General features: G+C 41.5%; 1 protein-coding gene across 21 annotated transcripts in view; it reads left to right on the top strand.

The window, feature by feature from the left end:
- The window catches only part of ST6GAL1 (ST6 beta-galactoside alpha-2,6-sialyltransferase 1), a 113,561-nt gene that overhangs the window by 69,334 nt on the left and 28,128 nt on the right, over positions 1-16,099 (top strand). For 2 of the 21 annotated variants that reach the window (XM_070509258.1, XM_044771267.2), the window contains exon 1: positions 6,412-6,629. The exons of 17 other annotated variants lie outside the window; for them this stretch is intronic. The gene's annotated coding sequence lies outside the window, so the exon portion shown is untranslated. Of the gene's footprint in view, positions 1-6,411; positions 6,630-11,939; positions 12,067-16,099 lie in introns of those variants that run through there. 2 more of the 21 variants (XM_070509247.1, XM_014843355.3) reach the window with 2 other exon arrangements.

Here is a 16,099-nt window from a genome sequence, read left to right as displayed (position 1 = left end):
CTTGCTTAGGCTTGATTTCGTTCCAGCCATGTCTGTGAACCCAGAGGTTTGCACAAGGATAGTCAGGAAAAGATTTGGCTTTAAGCTTGATTCTCAATGTTGCCAAATCTGAATTTTCCCTAATTCAGAGGAAGAAGGAAGTTTCTCTAGCTGGGAGAAGAAGGATGGCTTCTTAGAAGGAAGTGGTATTTTAATGGAGCTTTGATAAATGGGTGAAATTTTGAGAAGTAAAACTTGCTGAGAAGGAGGGGTGGCAGTATGAGCTAAGATGAAGTCATCCAAGTATACCCCCTAACACTGTGTACAGCTAAAAACTGGACAGAATGCAAAAAAGCAGTTACATGAGAACTCTGAAAAGTAATAGCAGGTAGATAGGATACTGAAGTCAAAACTTGTCCCATAAAGGCCTTTGTCACATGGAATTGCATGATTGTGCTGAAAGCTAAAACTCTGAGAGAAGCCCATATCTCCAGCCAAAGGAACCAGGAGCCACTGGCAGCCAGAGAGTGTGAGAAAATTCCTGAGAAGAGAGAGCTGGAAAAGGGGACCCACTAACTCTGTGAATGGACTGATGTAAGTCCTGGGCATGCTACAAGGTGTGCCTTCATAGAGCAGACCCCCAGAAGCACAGCAAATGTTTTAAGAATTAACTCTGCTATTAACCACCACCCAAGTCCAAGATATACCCTTAAGTTGCCCATGTGACAGGCAGATCCAGACGACATAGCAAAGGCTTTGAAAACAGAACTGACAAGGAAGCTACCAGTCACAAAAGGCGAGACAGAACTTTCTATCTGAACCTAAGTGGGTTAATTATCTGCTAAAACAAATAAACAAAAATATCAACATTCTCCAGAGGAATTTAACAAGATCCAGAGTCTCACAACATAATATTCAAAAGTCCAGGATACAACCTAAATTTACTGAACGTAAAAAGAACCAGGAAAATCTGAACGATACTCAAAAGAAAAGACATTTAATAGGTGCTAACCCTGAGATGTCTCAGATGGTAGAATTATCAGACAAAGATTTAAAGTAGCTTTTTTAACCATTCTCCACCCTTGAAATGAATGAAATGATAGAATTTCTCAGCAGAAACTATGTAAAATAACTAGATGAAAATTTTAGAACTGAAAAGACAACATCTGAAGTAATAAATTCACTGGATGAGCTCAGTGGCAGAATAGAGATGACAGAAAAAAGTCAGTAAACTTGAAGATAGATCAATAGGAATTATACAATATTTTTTATAGTATATTCGTAAATATGTTTTTTATTGGAGAAACAAGGAACAGTGTCGTAGGATACTGTGGGACGACATCAGAAAGTTGAAAATTCAGGGGCTGGCCCTGTGGCATAGTGGTTAGGTTCGGCATGCTCTGCTTTGGCAGCCCAGGTTCACGGGTTAGGTTCCCAGGCACAGATCTACACAACTCATCAGTCATGCTGTGGTGGTGACCCACATAGAAAGTGGAGGCAGATTGGCACAGATGTTAGCTCAGGGCTAATCTTCCTTAAGCAAAAATAAGAGGAAGTTTGGCAACAGATGTTAGCTCAGGGCTAACATTCCTCAGCAAGAAAAAAAAAAAAAAGGAAAAGAAAGATATTGTTGCAGAAAAAGATATTTAAAGACAGAATGGCTGAAAGTGTCCCAAATTTGGTGAAAGACATAAATTTACAAAATTAAGAATCTCAGTGAGTCTGAAACAGGGTAAACTTAAGGACAACTGCTCAGCCACATCATAAACCACTGAAAACCAAAGATAAAAAAATATTGAGAGCAGCCAGAGAAATATGACACATTATGTATAAGGGAAACTTATACAAATAGTTGCAAACTTTGCATCCCAAACCATGTAGGCCCAAGACAGTGGAACAACATCTTTAAAGTGCTGGAGGAAAAGAATTGTCAACCTAGAATTGTGTATCCAGAAAAAATATCATTCAGGAGGGAAGGCAAAAGAAACATATTCTCAGATGAAGGAAAACCAAGAGACTTTGTTTCCACGAGACCTGCTCTTAAAGGAATTCCGGAGGAAGTTTTTCAAGCTTCAAGGAAATGATACCAGAGGGAAACTTTGAACATGAGGAATAACAAAAGAGCAAGAGAAATGATAAATATCAAACACAGTAGGTTCCTCATTAGTGAAAACACACATAAAAATACAAAAATAAACGAAAATAATTTAATTCCATGACACAGGGGTAACTACAGACTACTGGCAATATTTTGGATATATTTACTTCAAGTCCTTTTTCTCTGTGAGTAAGCATTTCTTTCTTTCTTCCCTCCCTCTGTTTCTTTCAACAAAGATTATGCAGTATATAGTTTTCTAATATTTTTATCGTCACATATTATGAAAACTTTCCTATTTTGTTAAGAAATCTTAATTATTTAAAAAAATTTTGATTTTTAAAAAATGATATTTTGGTTACATTTTTGAAAAGAGCACCTTTTAGAGATACATAGTGACATATTTATGGATGCATTGATATGATGTCTGGAATTTGCTTGAAATACTCAAGATAGGGGGCTGGATGGGTATTGATGAAACAAAATTGGCCATAAGTTGATGATTGTTGATGCTGAGTAATGGGTACATGATGGTTCATTGTACTACTTTCTATAGTTTTCTATATGTATGCAATTCTATATGTATGCAATGAAAAAACTTTAAGAAATCTTCATAAATGTGATTTTTAATTGTTTAATCATATCCCATCCTGTGGACATTCCATGACATTTGACTGCTTCTCTATTGTGAATTGAGGTTGTTTCAGGTTATACGTGGGCTGAGATAGAACTGCAGTCTTTGACAGCTTCTCTGATTATTTCCTTTTTAGAAATGTAACTACTGAGTTAAAAGAGAATGGACATTTTTAACGTTTTGATACATTTTGCCAAATTACCCTTCTGAAGAGATGTTCCACGTTATTTTTGCTCAAGAGGTATATCACAGTGCCCTTGTCAGCTCTATATCATGTATATTTTTATCCTCTATTAATTTGATACAGGGGGAAGGTAGTATCTTGTTATTTTAATGTTTTTTTCTTTGATTTCCAAGTGACATTGAATCCCCAGCCTGCCATTGAATTGGTCCCCCACCTTTTAGGAAGAAAGTAGGGGAGAAGAGTAGAAGAAAAGAGATTGATTGTCCCCTCTCCATTCTCCATTTTGAAGATGAGAGGCAAACGCAGACACGGGGAGCCCTGGGTTCAAATCCTGACTCTGCCACTTACTCCTGACTTTGTGCAACCTTAACTTCTCTGAGCCTCAGATGTTTTCACTGATGAAACAGAGCAGTCCTACTGGCCTCCATGAGTGTGAAGTAAGAGAGATTTATGGGAAAAAATCCTGGTGCACAGTGGTCAATGAAGTGGTCAGTGGCACAGTGGTCAGTGAAGACTGTAGCCTTTGTTGTCCTTGGGAACCTGAGGCTTAGGATATAAAAGCTGCTGTCCTGTGTAGAGGCATCAAGGAGCTCAGAGCTGGGTCCCACCGGCCTCATCCCCTGCACAGGGAAGACCCCCTGCAGGAATTGCTGCTCATGTTTGGGTCGCTGCCTCTTTACCGTCATCCTTAATGAGACCCCCTGTTGGGCAGTCTTTCAGTCACTGCTGGGCCATGGAGGCAGCTATCATAAGCCAGGAAATGCATCTTGGGGAATTGGGTGATCTTGGGGGAATGGATTCTGACTGCTAATAGTATTTATCTATTTTTTTTAATTTTTATTTTTTATTGCAGTAACATTGGATTATAACGTTATATAGCTTTCAGATGCACATCATAATATATTTGGAATTCTGTGTAGATTACATCGTGCTCACCACCCAAAAACTAATTATAGTCCATCACCACTCATGTGAGCCTAATCACCCCTTTTACCCTCCCCCCTCCCCCCTTCCCCTGTGGTAACCACCAATCCAACCTCTGTTGCCATGTGTGTGTTTGTCGTCGTTTTTATCTTCTACTATCTAATTCAGTGGAAATGCACCTTGCCGTGCTTGGCTCAGAGGACCGGGGTGAACTTCAGGTGGTTTTGTTTGGCAGTGTCTCACCTTAATCTTTGGAGCAGAACTCAGACCTAAACATGATCTTTCCAGGGCAGCTCAGCCAAGCTGAGGCCTCTGCCTCAACTCATGGCCCCTCCCTCGGCCCCCCATCTTCCTCCCTTCCTCTGTGCCCAGGCCCAGAACCCCTAAGTTGGACATGTTCTTGCTACACACACACCCCCCTTCCAGAAGGCTAACAACAGCTGAAACAGAAAAGGAAGCTGTGGCTCTGAATAACCTGTTTTTCCCTACCAAGTCAGAGACCACAGTATTTTTTTCCCTATTTACTGCAGCTGAATGGGCAGAGAATTATTCTCCTGAAATCAAGATTGGGTCCCCAGGCCTCAGTGCTATCAGCCTGCCCTGGTTTCACTCTGGGACCACTTCACTGATCTCCTGTTTTCTTCTCTGGGCACCTTCCAGTTGCAGGAGACCTCAGAGTGGTGCTGGGAGGTGGAGTGAGTGTGGCCTGTTTTCTAAGTTGAGGGAAAATCCAGAGAAAAGTCAGCAGGCTTTATTGTGAGAATTTGGGTCTACTGACTTCCTTCTCTCAGGGTGTGAACCCTCTGAGGGCAGCACTTCTCCCTGAGCATCTGCAGAAGGCTGTCAGGAGTGTGTACAAGCTCTGAGAGAATTCAACGATTTTGTGTTTTCATCTTGATGATGATAGAGAAATGATTCTTATACAGGCTCAATTCATTATTGAATGACAATGACACTAGTAGAAGAAACCTTTAGTGTCTTAAGTAAAAGTTTGTCAAAGTGTTTCCTTTTCCTCTTTCAAATGGGAGGGTACTTCATCCACAAGCTCTATTTCCTATGGCTTTATAGGGGTGATGAAGTCATAACACTGTCTTGGAGAAATTTAAAATAACAAATGTTTCATCTGCATAGCTTTCAAGCTCCTTCTCATGGATTATTTCCTTGTGCTTCACCACACCCCTGTGAAGTAAGGACTATTAAGCCCTTTTTACTGTGAGGACACAGAGGCTCACAGAGGAGAAGTGACTTCCCAGGACACACGGTGATCTGGCTGGAGAGCTGGGGCACCTCGCATCTGTGCACTGGTTTCAGACTTTGCTGTGAGTTCAGCCTTCCCAGTAACACCCTTTCGTTTCTGAGTCACGTGAGGGTCCCAAATTCAGGCTCTCTTTGCAGTGGAGCAGTGTTTGAAATAGTTAACACTGAAAGCGGCAGATACTGGTTTTGTTGAGACGAACTTCAAGGTCTCATGTTTAACCAAAGACAAATATTGACTTGTGACACTCCGGGAAAGGTCATCTCCCACTCTCAGAAATGAAGACTTCCTCCACCCACAGCCAGGCCCCATCCTTCTGTCCCTCCTTCCCTCCTGCCAGGTGCAGGTCTACAAGTCACCATATAAAAGTCCCCGCCATGTGCCAGGCACTGCACGCTCCTTACATCCAACCTTTACAGCAATCCTGTGAGGTAGGTGGTTTTGCACACGTTTTACAGATGAGGAAACTGAAGTCCGGCGCACTCATGTCATTTGCCTAAGATCACACAGTGATGAATAATGAAACTGGGATCTAAATCCAGATTCATCTGACTCCAAAGCTGGGTTCTCATGAAACTAGCCCTTCTTTTCCAGACTGGGCCTTGTCTGAGGGTCTTCCTCATCTCAGTCTTAGTCCTCGTCTCGTCAGCACTGGGGGGCTGCATTTAGGTTTTCTTGGCCTGTTGGCCTTGAGTCAAATCTGAGTTGAGATCCTGGCTCTGCCTCTTAACAGTGGGGTGCTTGTGGGTGAATCCTATAACCTCCCTGAGCCTCCAAGGGATTGAACATAAAAGATTTTTTTGAGAGAATTGGCAGAAATTTGAAAGTGGCTTGGTGATAATGGCATTGTGGTCGTGTATATATATATTCTCATATATTCTCTGGCAGAACTCAATATTTGTGTTTGTGTGTGTGTGTGTGTGTGTGTGGGGGGGTGTATTATAGAGATTTAAGCTCCATAGAAAATGATTTGAGGGTTTCTGTTCTCAGCCCTGCCAAGGATGGTCCCCAGCTAATACCATTCTAGATGCCAAGGAGCTAGGTTAATTTATTCCATAAATTGATGTTTTAGGACCTTAGGGCTTAATTTTCTTCTGGGACCCCAGTTGAGAAGAGTTAGTCGGGGGACCTGATGGGAAGTCTGGCCTTTGCTTTAAATTACTCCTGGAGAAAAAAGGGGGTGAGGGATAGATAAAACGAGGTAGGCAAATGTTGATAATCTTTGAAGCTGGGTTATGAAAACGTGGAGGTTCATTATGTTATTCCTATACCTTTCTGTATGTGTAAAAACTTCCATAGTGAATACTTGATTCTTTTTTATTTTTATTTATTTTTTTAAGGAAGATGAGCCGTGGGCTAACATCTGCTGCCGATCCTCCTCTTTTTGCTGAGGAAGACTTGCCCTGAGCTAACATCTATGCCCATCTTCCTCTACTTTATATGTGGGACACCTGCCACAGCATGGCTTGATGAGCTGTGCATATGTCCACACCCGGGATCCAAACCGGCGAACCCCGGGCTGCGAAGCAGAGTGCTCTTTTTCAAAGATTAGGAGGAGGTGAGATAGTTCCTCTTCCTGAGGAAGAGAGAGGGCTATTGCTTTTCTCTCTACTTCTCTGTTGGGGTTGCAGTGTGGAGGAAAGAGGGACGTGCCTGTTGTTTGGGAGGGGTGCAGTGTTTATTCAACCCTCCTTAGAAGCCCTTTTTGCTCCTTCCTCCTCTGCTCACCCCTGACTGATGGAGTGGCATGCAGAGTGGTCTTTAGTGTGGTAAGATTGGGGGAGATGCCGGCTGGGGCTTCTACTGCTTGTACTGGGAGTGGGCATTGTACAGAAAGGGAGCTGATGGGGTGTGAAGTGCCTACCTTCTGCCAGGTGCCCATCAAATAGGAAGGCAAATATTTCTACAAATATGTATCCACTGAAGGTGCAAGGTTGAAGACAGTGGCAGATGGCCTGTGATTTCCCTTGCCATGGCTCCATGAATCCTGAGTTCAGAGCAGCTGGCTCTGGTCAGGGACCACAGAGCAGCTGCCCTGTCTGTGGTAGAGCCTCAGCCCTGCACCCCCCCACCCCCATCCTGTTCTCCATGCTTTTAGAAAACCTCAGGGAAATGTACTCAGGCGTTTCCGAGGACTTAATAATCTTCTCCATCAGTGCCTGCCTAGCTGGGAAAAGATCTAATCTCTGTTAAGAGACCCTTTTTGCAGCCTGGACTGGAATAGCTGGGGCAGGCAGGAATGAAAGTCCCTTTATCTTCAGGGCTTTGATTTGGGCAGGATTCCCCCTCCCCACCATCAGGCTGTCAGCTGGGCTTGTCCTCGGGTAAACACTTGCAAATGCAACAGCTTTTTGGGAGCTTAAATCTAGCATGGCTTTCTATCACTTGCTTCTTACGTTCATCAACTACAAGTTGGTTTCCTGTTGCTTATCACGTTTCTGATTTTTGCTGCCCTTTTAAGCAAATCATAACTTGTCAGAAATGTTTTGACGTAGCTATTAACATTTTGATCTATGCTGGCGCCCACTGATAGAGCTCAGCGTCTAGGAGCTGGGATGCTGAGTCAGACAGCAGCCTGAACCAGCTCCACCTGGGACTGTAGGAGGTGGCTGGTAGCCGGACTTGCCTCTGGCACTATTGTTGCTCTGGGAATTAAATGAACTTTACTGAATTACGGGAGCTTTACCCTGTATAAAGTACCTAGCACATGGTAAAAGCTCAATAATTATTAGCCAAAACAAAGTGATAAAGTCTATCATTAAATTGTCACCACACCCCTGTGGAGGCAAATGTTAAAAATATTATTATCCATACTTTACAGATGGAGACACAGAGCTCACAGAAGTTGACCAACTGGCCTAACATCATATCACTGATAGAAAAGCCAGGATTTGAATCTGGGCTTTTGTGATGACACACCCTGAACTTTTTCTCCAAAGCCAGGGTTTCTTGAACTATTGGTGGTGAAATCAGGCTTTTTTCCAACCTCTCACACATCAATAGCTTTTAAAATACAATAAAAATGGATTATTAGAATAATGAAATGAAAAAAAGGACATTCAAAATACAAGCCCCATTTTACAAGTTATTAGATTCCACAGGCATAAAATTACTCTTTCAAATTACTGTAATTGTTGCTTACACTAAATTTCTCTACTTTTCTCCTCCTGAACCTCGATAAAGCTTCCTCAGACCAACACTTGTCTGCAAATATCACTTTGATGCGGGGTCGGTGAGCCGAGGAGTCGAAAGAAAGATTTCTTGGACTCTCAAGGTCTGGCAGTAGTCCTCTTTTATTTAGAGAATAGTGTGGAATAGCATGGGGACAGGACCCACGGGCAGGAAGAGCTGCCGCTGCCACCACTGCTGCTGTGAACATGGGTGGAGAGTAAGGCTAAATTTAAGGCATAGGTATGTGAGTTATCTCTTTACAAGACAAAGGAAAGAATATGTAAAAAGAGTTGTTAAAATGATATCAGTGCCTGTAGGTTCTGGTTATTGGGTGGTCCTATAACTTTTAGATAAGAATCAAACCGATTGAGTAAATGGCAGAAGTCACCTCTTAAATGTTATCTTCAGCTAAAGACAAAGGAGGATGTTGAGGGGGGAGCTCAGTTACATGAGGTTGCCAGACAGTAAACAACTTAAGTTCTTGCCTTTGGCATTGATTAAGAGTTTCTAGAGATAAGGTCATCCCCCTTCTTCCTGACACAGAGAGTGAGGCATCTTTACGGATGGAGATTTCCCTTTCAAATGTAAATGTTTCCCAACAAAGGGCAAGCAAACTCCACTCCTCAGAGTTGCTTTTATTAAAAGTAACCAGCCCCCTTCTCATCTACAGTTTTAAAAGTAACCAGCCTAAAATAATCCTCATCAACTTGAGTGGTAGTGTCCTAAGCTACCTGTTTCTCAGGCATGGTATATAGATGGGGCCACTTGCATCAGAATTACTTATGGTGCTTGCTAAATGCAGATTTCTGAGCCCCAATCCAGACTACTAGGATTGGAATGATTGAGGTAGAATTCAAGAATCTGCATTTTAACAAGTAATTGTAATAATTCTGATGTGCTCTAAGTCTGATCATCATTGCTCCCTGCAATGCTGCCTCCCTTCTGTAGATAACAGATGACAGGGTGAATAGTGAAGTGAGTGCAGTGTTTTGTTCTATACACTTCCATCCCACCCTATGTTGGTTGGTTGGTTTGTAAATTATTGAGGACTTCCTTTCCATAGAAATTCACTGACAGAACCTGCTTTCTGAACTGATTTTAGTGCACTTCAACAAAGATATGTTGAGGGCAGACTCCAGGCTGGGTAGAGGAGGAACAGACCACAAGGTGCTCACAACCAATAGAGAGTGAGTGTAGACAGAACAAGGTACAGAACCTAGGGGCACTTCAGTATATAGAGGTGGGGAGATAGGGTGGCACCAGCAACGGAGACTACTGAGAAGGAGTGACCAGTAAGGTGGAGGAAAACCAGGTGGTGGAAGCCAGGAGGAGGAAGTGACCCACTGCGTAAAATCCTGCTGAAGGGCTGAAGAAGATGAAGACTGCGTACTGACCATTTGATTGGCAACTTGGAGGACAAGGAGGTCTTTGGTGACATAGACAAGAGCCATTTCACAGAGATGGGGGAGGCAGGCCTGATGGAGTAGGTTCAAGTGAGAATGGGAAGAGGGATATTGGAAACAGTGACTATAGACAGTTCTTTCAAGGAGTTTTACGGTCAAGGAAGGAAAAGCAGGAGCTGGAAGGTGAAATGAGGTCAGGAGGTTTTGCAGGAGGGACAGGGACATGCAGTTTATTTAGAATTCATGCAATGGTTAAATATGTGACTTTTGTAAAGTCATATATCGTTTTCAGTTAATTCCTTCAGTAAAACAGAAACGATTGTCTACTGTAACTTTTCTCCAGCTCTTCCATGCTCTCCCCACTCCCAAACAATATTGTCTAAGGAGCATCTGCGAATCTGTCTTGTTCCTTACATAGCTTAATATGAATATATTTGAAAAAATGACATTGCGTCTTTTCATATTTGCTTTATCTATTTTTTGGCTAACGTATTTTAAAGTAGATTTCATCTGTAACTACTTCACATGCATAGGACTTTTTTTTTAAACATAACTGCATATATAATCAGAATAATACTATTATTATACCTAACAAAGTTAACAATGACTTCTTAATATCATATAAAACCCAATCTGTATTCAGATATCTCCATTTGTCTCCAATGATGTTTTCTTCAAACCAAGATTCAAGCAAGGTCTACATATCGGATATGATTGTGATGTCTTTTAAGCCATTTGTTTTTCATGCCCATTGACTTGTTGATGAAACTAGTTCACTTGTCCTGTAGAATGGCCTGCTTTCTGGATTTATCTGGTAACTTCTATATGGTGTCATTTAACCTGATCTTCTTATTCCTGTATTTCCTAAAAACTGAAATTGCATATAAAGGCTTGATCACACACAGGTTAAACATTTTGGGCAAGAATTTTTCATAAGGTGTACTGTGTGCTTCATATTGCCTCACATCAGAAGGCACACACTGTCTAGGTGTCCTGCTATTAGTGATGCTAAGACCGATCAGGGTCCAGTGGGGGTTGCCTCAATCAAGAAAGTTTTTTTTAAGGTAGGCGAACCACTAGTGTGTCTATATGCTGATGGGCATGATCTTTGAGAGAGGGATACCTATTGATACAGAAGAAAAAGGAGAGATTTTCTAGATGAATGTCCTTAAGTGGATAAGAGTGGGTGGGATCCAGGGGACAAATGTTGGATATTCCAAGTGTTGGATGTAGCCAATTCATCCACAGGAACAAGAGATCATTTGGGTGTAAATGGAGGTACGGTGGGTAGCTGTGGTAGGTGGCATGTGTGCGGAAGTTCTATTCTGGTAGCTTCCTTTTTTTCTGTGAATAAGTAGCAAGTTCATCAGGGAAGGGTGAGGATGAGGGGGGTTCTCATGGAGAGGAAGTCAGATAGTCCTCTAGGAGAGTGGCAGATGAATTGACTGGAAAAGTAGCATATGATTGTTGGGAAGCATTAAGGAGATACTTGCAGTTAGTGATCATGAACTTGAAGTGAAATCAGTAAGCATCGTTGTGTGATTTTTCTCTAGCCATGTTCTACTGCATGCTTACAGGTGTGGAGTAAGGCAGAGAGTTGGATTTAACCAGGCTTGTGGTTTATCCAACCAAGTGTAATGAGAGAGGTCAATTTAACGATTGCGCATGGAATTTAAGCTGGGTAGAAAGGGAAGTGAGGAAATGAAAGAAGTGAGAGACAGTGAGTATGTGATAGGCTCAACCACAGAAGATTGTTGGAGTTGGGTACGAATTGGATTAAGCTGCAAAGATAGGAGTGGTGATTAGAGAGGGGATGCCTGAAATCAAGACTACGGAGGGGGTATATTTTTTGGAAATGACAAAATCAGAGATAGGACCTTGGGAGTGAGTGGCTGTGGTCACAATCATTGGAGTAGAGGAGATCAAAGAACTGAGAGACCAGGGGACCAGAATGGTTCTGTAGATGGATGTTAATATCACCAAGAGTTATGACAAAATAGTGTTGAAGAGAATTATAGTGAGCCAGGAGCTAAACTATTCAAGGAATGAAGAAGAGTGTTCTGGGTGGAGGAGAAGATGACAGCAACAAGGAGGGTAGTAGGTACTAGTCTACACAGGGTTGCTATGAAGACGAAAGGAGTCAATGAATCACAGCCCTGATTATAGGCTCAAGACATCTTAGTGGTTCTCATTCTGAGTCTTTGTGGCTCCACAGAGCAGAACCTAAACCACTGGGTTTATTTTTACGGGGAGGTTGACTTCTCTTCATTTTAAGACCTTTCTAAGAAGCAGAGCTGCTCATACTGCTGTGCGTGACCTAGCGAGGTGGTGGATTTCCTGTCACTGAGTGTGTCTCGCAGACAAAATGAACTTCTGCAATGACAGTGCTGCAAAAGGGATTCTAGCAATTGAAGGTGATGGGTGAGTAGGGGTGATTCTAACAGTTGAAGAACACGGGGAGTGGGGAGGGGGATGTCAGAGCTAGCTTTATTCTTTCATTCAAACATGACTGAGCTCTTGACTGTCAGTTAGGACCCAGAGCTTGGCTAGATGCAAGGGATCATGAAACTTAAAGGGACTCTCAGGTTGGTTGGGACAGACCTGCAAACAGATGAATGTCATGTAGTCTGATGAGAGCCGGAACAGGCACTATGGAGTCGTGTCGATCTGTGTGGGGTCAAGAAAGGCTTTAGAGACCAGGGGTACTTGAGCTGGTAGGGGAGGCTGAGTGGGTGTGGCCCTGTGTGAGCAGGATTGGAAAGGATATTTCATGCAGTAGGAACTTTACATGCAGGGCTACACAGGCAAGAAAGAGCATGGGACATTTGGAGTGCCACAACTGAGTTACTCTGGACAAATTCTCATCTTTCCTGTTTGTAAAATGGTGATAGGAGTGGTATCCACAGAGTAGGGGCTGGTGAAGAGTAAATGAAGTGATGTGGATAATATTTGTCGTAGGCCCTATTGCAATCCCTTTGGGTATATTATCTTACTTGATTATTTAAACAATACTACTCTCAGATAGGCTCTGTTATTATTCCCATTTTACAGATGAAGAGGCTGAGTCTTAGTGGGTTGAGGAACTTGCTCATGGTCCTGTCACTGGGGAGAGGCAGAGTTTGGACTCTTGCCCAGATCAGTCTAATTCCAGAGCTCTTCTCTTAACCCCTAAGCTATAGTAAGTGCTTAGCAATTAGCTAGTACTAAATAAATGGTAGCTTTTATTGTCGTGATGGCTGAAGTTTCTCACCCAGAGAGTTGAGAATTCTGTTATCACTTCTGCAGCTGGTTGCAGATCACCACTGCTGTTATCTCCTGAGCAGCAATGACTTCTTTTGTTTTTTTCTTTTTTTGAGGAAGATTAGCCCTGAGCTAACATCCACCACCAATCCTCCTCTTTTTTTGCTGAGGAAGATTGGCCCTGAGCTAACATCCATGCCCATCTTCCTCCACTCTGTATGTGCGATGCCTGCCACAGCATGGCTTGATAAGCAGTGCATAGATCCGCACCTGGGATCTGAACTGGCGAACCCCAGGCTGCTGAAGCAGAGCATGTGAACTTAACCACTGTGCCAATGGGCCGGCCCTGCAATGACTGTTTTTGGAAGGCCCTCACCACCTACAATAGATCCAGATTGACACTTGTACCACTTTTGTTTAAACTGGTTGATGTTCGGAAAGCAAGAGTGGGAGTGATTTTTCTCTTCTTAGAGGGCAAGTTATTCCAGGCAGATGCAGTTGATGTGAGGGAGGAAGATCTGGGTTTGCTGCATTCCTCTGATGTATGTGCACTGGACCCAAACAAGAGTCTCATGCCCTAGCAGCTCATCCCTTGGGTGGATAGCAGCGAACCAGCATTCACAGGCAAGAGGCATCATCCAAAGGTTAGGTGACTGTCCACATTGTTCCCTGTGAGGATGCTGAGAAAGACCCTTTTCCATCTATGATGCCTAAGGTCAGCATAGACCTCTTCAAAGCTGGCAACCCTCCTCCTCATTCATTCATTCAACAAATAGAGCGCCTACTACGTGCTGAACACCTATCTAGGCACTGAAGATAGTAGTGAAGAAGGCTGACAAAGTGCCCACGTATGGAGTTTACGTTTTCAGCAGGAGACAGATGGTAATCAAATAATAATATGAATGCATGCATAACTACAAACTCTCCTGCCACCAGGGGAACTTACAGGACATGAAAAGAGGGACGGCTATCAGAGACATTTTCTGACTCTACCAGGAGGCTGCCAGGGAGCCAGTTCTTCTCTGAATTGAGAAGGCGAGCTCTGCATTTTTTGACAAAGTACAGATGGCACTTCTCACTTTTGTCCTGTCAGTCAGGCCCAGAGCCTGCCTGCCTGCCACCCTCCCAGTCGTGAAAAGCTGGGATTCCCCCAACCTGAACCTTGGGTCTGTATTGGAGGATTTCTTCCTAATTCATGGGGTGAAGCCAGTTTCTGGCCATTATGGCCTCCTCTTAGTTCTGTTAATGCTGCATCTCCTAGGACAGGCTTCGAGGCCAGCCCAATATTGTGTGTCAAGTGGATACACGAGGTTGAAATGTATTTTCAATACTGTCCCCAACAATTTTGCCTTAATTACTCAACTAACATATGAAGAATAATAAAGGAAGTCAAACTGAAGGGTGAGAATTCATCTCTTATCAGTTTGCTCATCAGGAAACATCAGTTTTGAGGTCTCAACCGTGTACATTTTTTTCCTAGGTATTTGGACATGCGTAACTATTAGTCACAATGATGTATGCACAGATAACATTTTCTGTTTCACTTTTTTTGGTATAATATTTTAAGCATTTTCTTCCCTATTGCTACTTAAATTCATACAAACTATATATATATATATATTCTATCTGGTGAATGTCCCATAGTTTAACTATTTCCCTATTGCTGGAAGCTTAGTTGTTAACCTTAGATTTGTCACCATTATAAATAATTTTGAAATTGAAAACTATTTTTCTTTTTTCAGGTACACATTGTTTTATGAAACTCATTCTTTATCCCATTAGTCCTCTTTCAATCCTTACCACAACTGTGTAAGGTAGGGAAGCATTTCACTTGTGAGGAAATGGAAACATCGAATCTTTTTTCCCTTTGAATTATTTATTCAGTTTTATTTCCTGGAAGTACAATAACTTGATTAATAGTCATTAGCTCTTAATTCTATGGCCTGATTACTTTCCAAACAGGTCAATTTAATTTCTGACATAATAAGAAATATTATACCCTTGAAATATACCAATTTTATTATAGTCTGTCCAGCAATGAAGTATTATCATTTTGAAAACTGCTGGCTAATGTAAATTGTATAAATTTAGTATCTTAAATATTCCAGTTACCTCTTTTGGGTTTCTCTCAAGATTATTCATAATTTCATATGCTTGTTAATTGTAATTTCTATTTTGTGATTTGTCCATTCATGTTGATTGCCTGTTTATTTTGGGAGGCTTTTACTGTATTAACCCTTTCCATACCTTTTAATACAGTATTTTTCATTGTACAGAAGTTGTTTAATTTTCATGCAACTGACTCTATTAAACTTTTCCTTTGTTATTTTTCTACTTTCCATCAGAAAGAAGAGCCGACAAATATAGAATTCTATTTGTAGCTTTGTAAAGTTATATTTTTATAGTATTTTTCTAACTCTGAGTAATGCATGTACATTTTAGAAATTTTGGAATATACAAAAAATTATGAAAAATGAAAACACATTATTCTACCATCCAGAGTGTATTTCTTTTTAAATTCTTTCTCGTTCTCACTTGTACGTTTTTAAAAATGTGTTTTTTTCTACATCAGACTAAAAAGCTTCTACAAGCCAAAGGAAACCACAAACAATATGAAAAGACAACCCACTGACTTAGAGAAAATATTTGGAAATCATATATCCAACAAGGAGTTAATTTCCAAAATATATAAAGAACCCATACAACTCAACAACAAATAAATGAACAATCCGATCAAAAAATGGACAGAGGATATGAACAGGCATTTTTCCAAAGATATACAGATGGCCAACAGACACATGAAAATATGTTCAACATCACTAATCACAAGAAAACGCAAATCAAAACTAAAATGTCTGACAGTACACCTGTCAGAATGGCTATAAGTAACAAGACAAAAAATAATAAATGTTGAAGAGGATGCAGAGAAAAGAGAACCATCATATACTGCTGGTGGGAATGAAAACTGGTGCCGCCAGGATGCAAAACAGTATGGAGATTTCTCAAAAAATTAAAAATAGAAATTCCATACAATCCAGCTATCCCACTACTGGGTAGTTATCCAAAGAACTTGAAATCAACAATTCAAAGAGATTTATGCGCCCCTATGTTCATTGCAGCATTATTCCCAATAGCCAAGACATGGAAGCAACCCAAATGCCCATCGATGGATGAGTGGATAAAGAAGATGTGGTATATAGATAAAATGAAATAC

Source organism: Equus asinus, chromosome 5, assembly GCF_041296235.1.
Source record: "Equus asinus isolate D_3611 breed Donkey chromosome 5, EquAss-T2T_v2, whole genome shotgun sequence".
NCBI lineage: Eukaryota > Metazoa > Chordata > Mammalia > Perissodactyla > Equidae > Equus > Equus asinus.
This window is presented reverse-complemented; position numbering and strand designations above follow the sequence as displayed.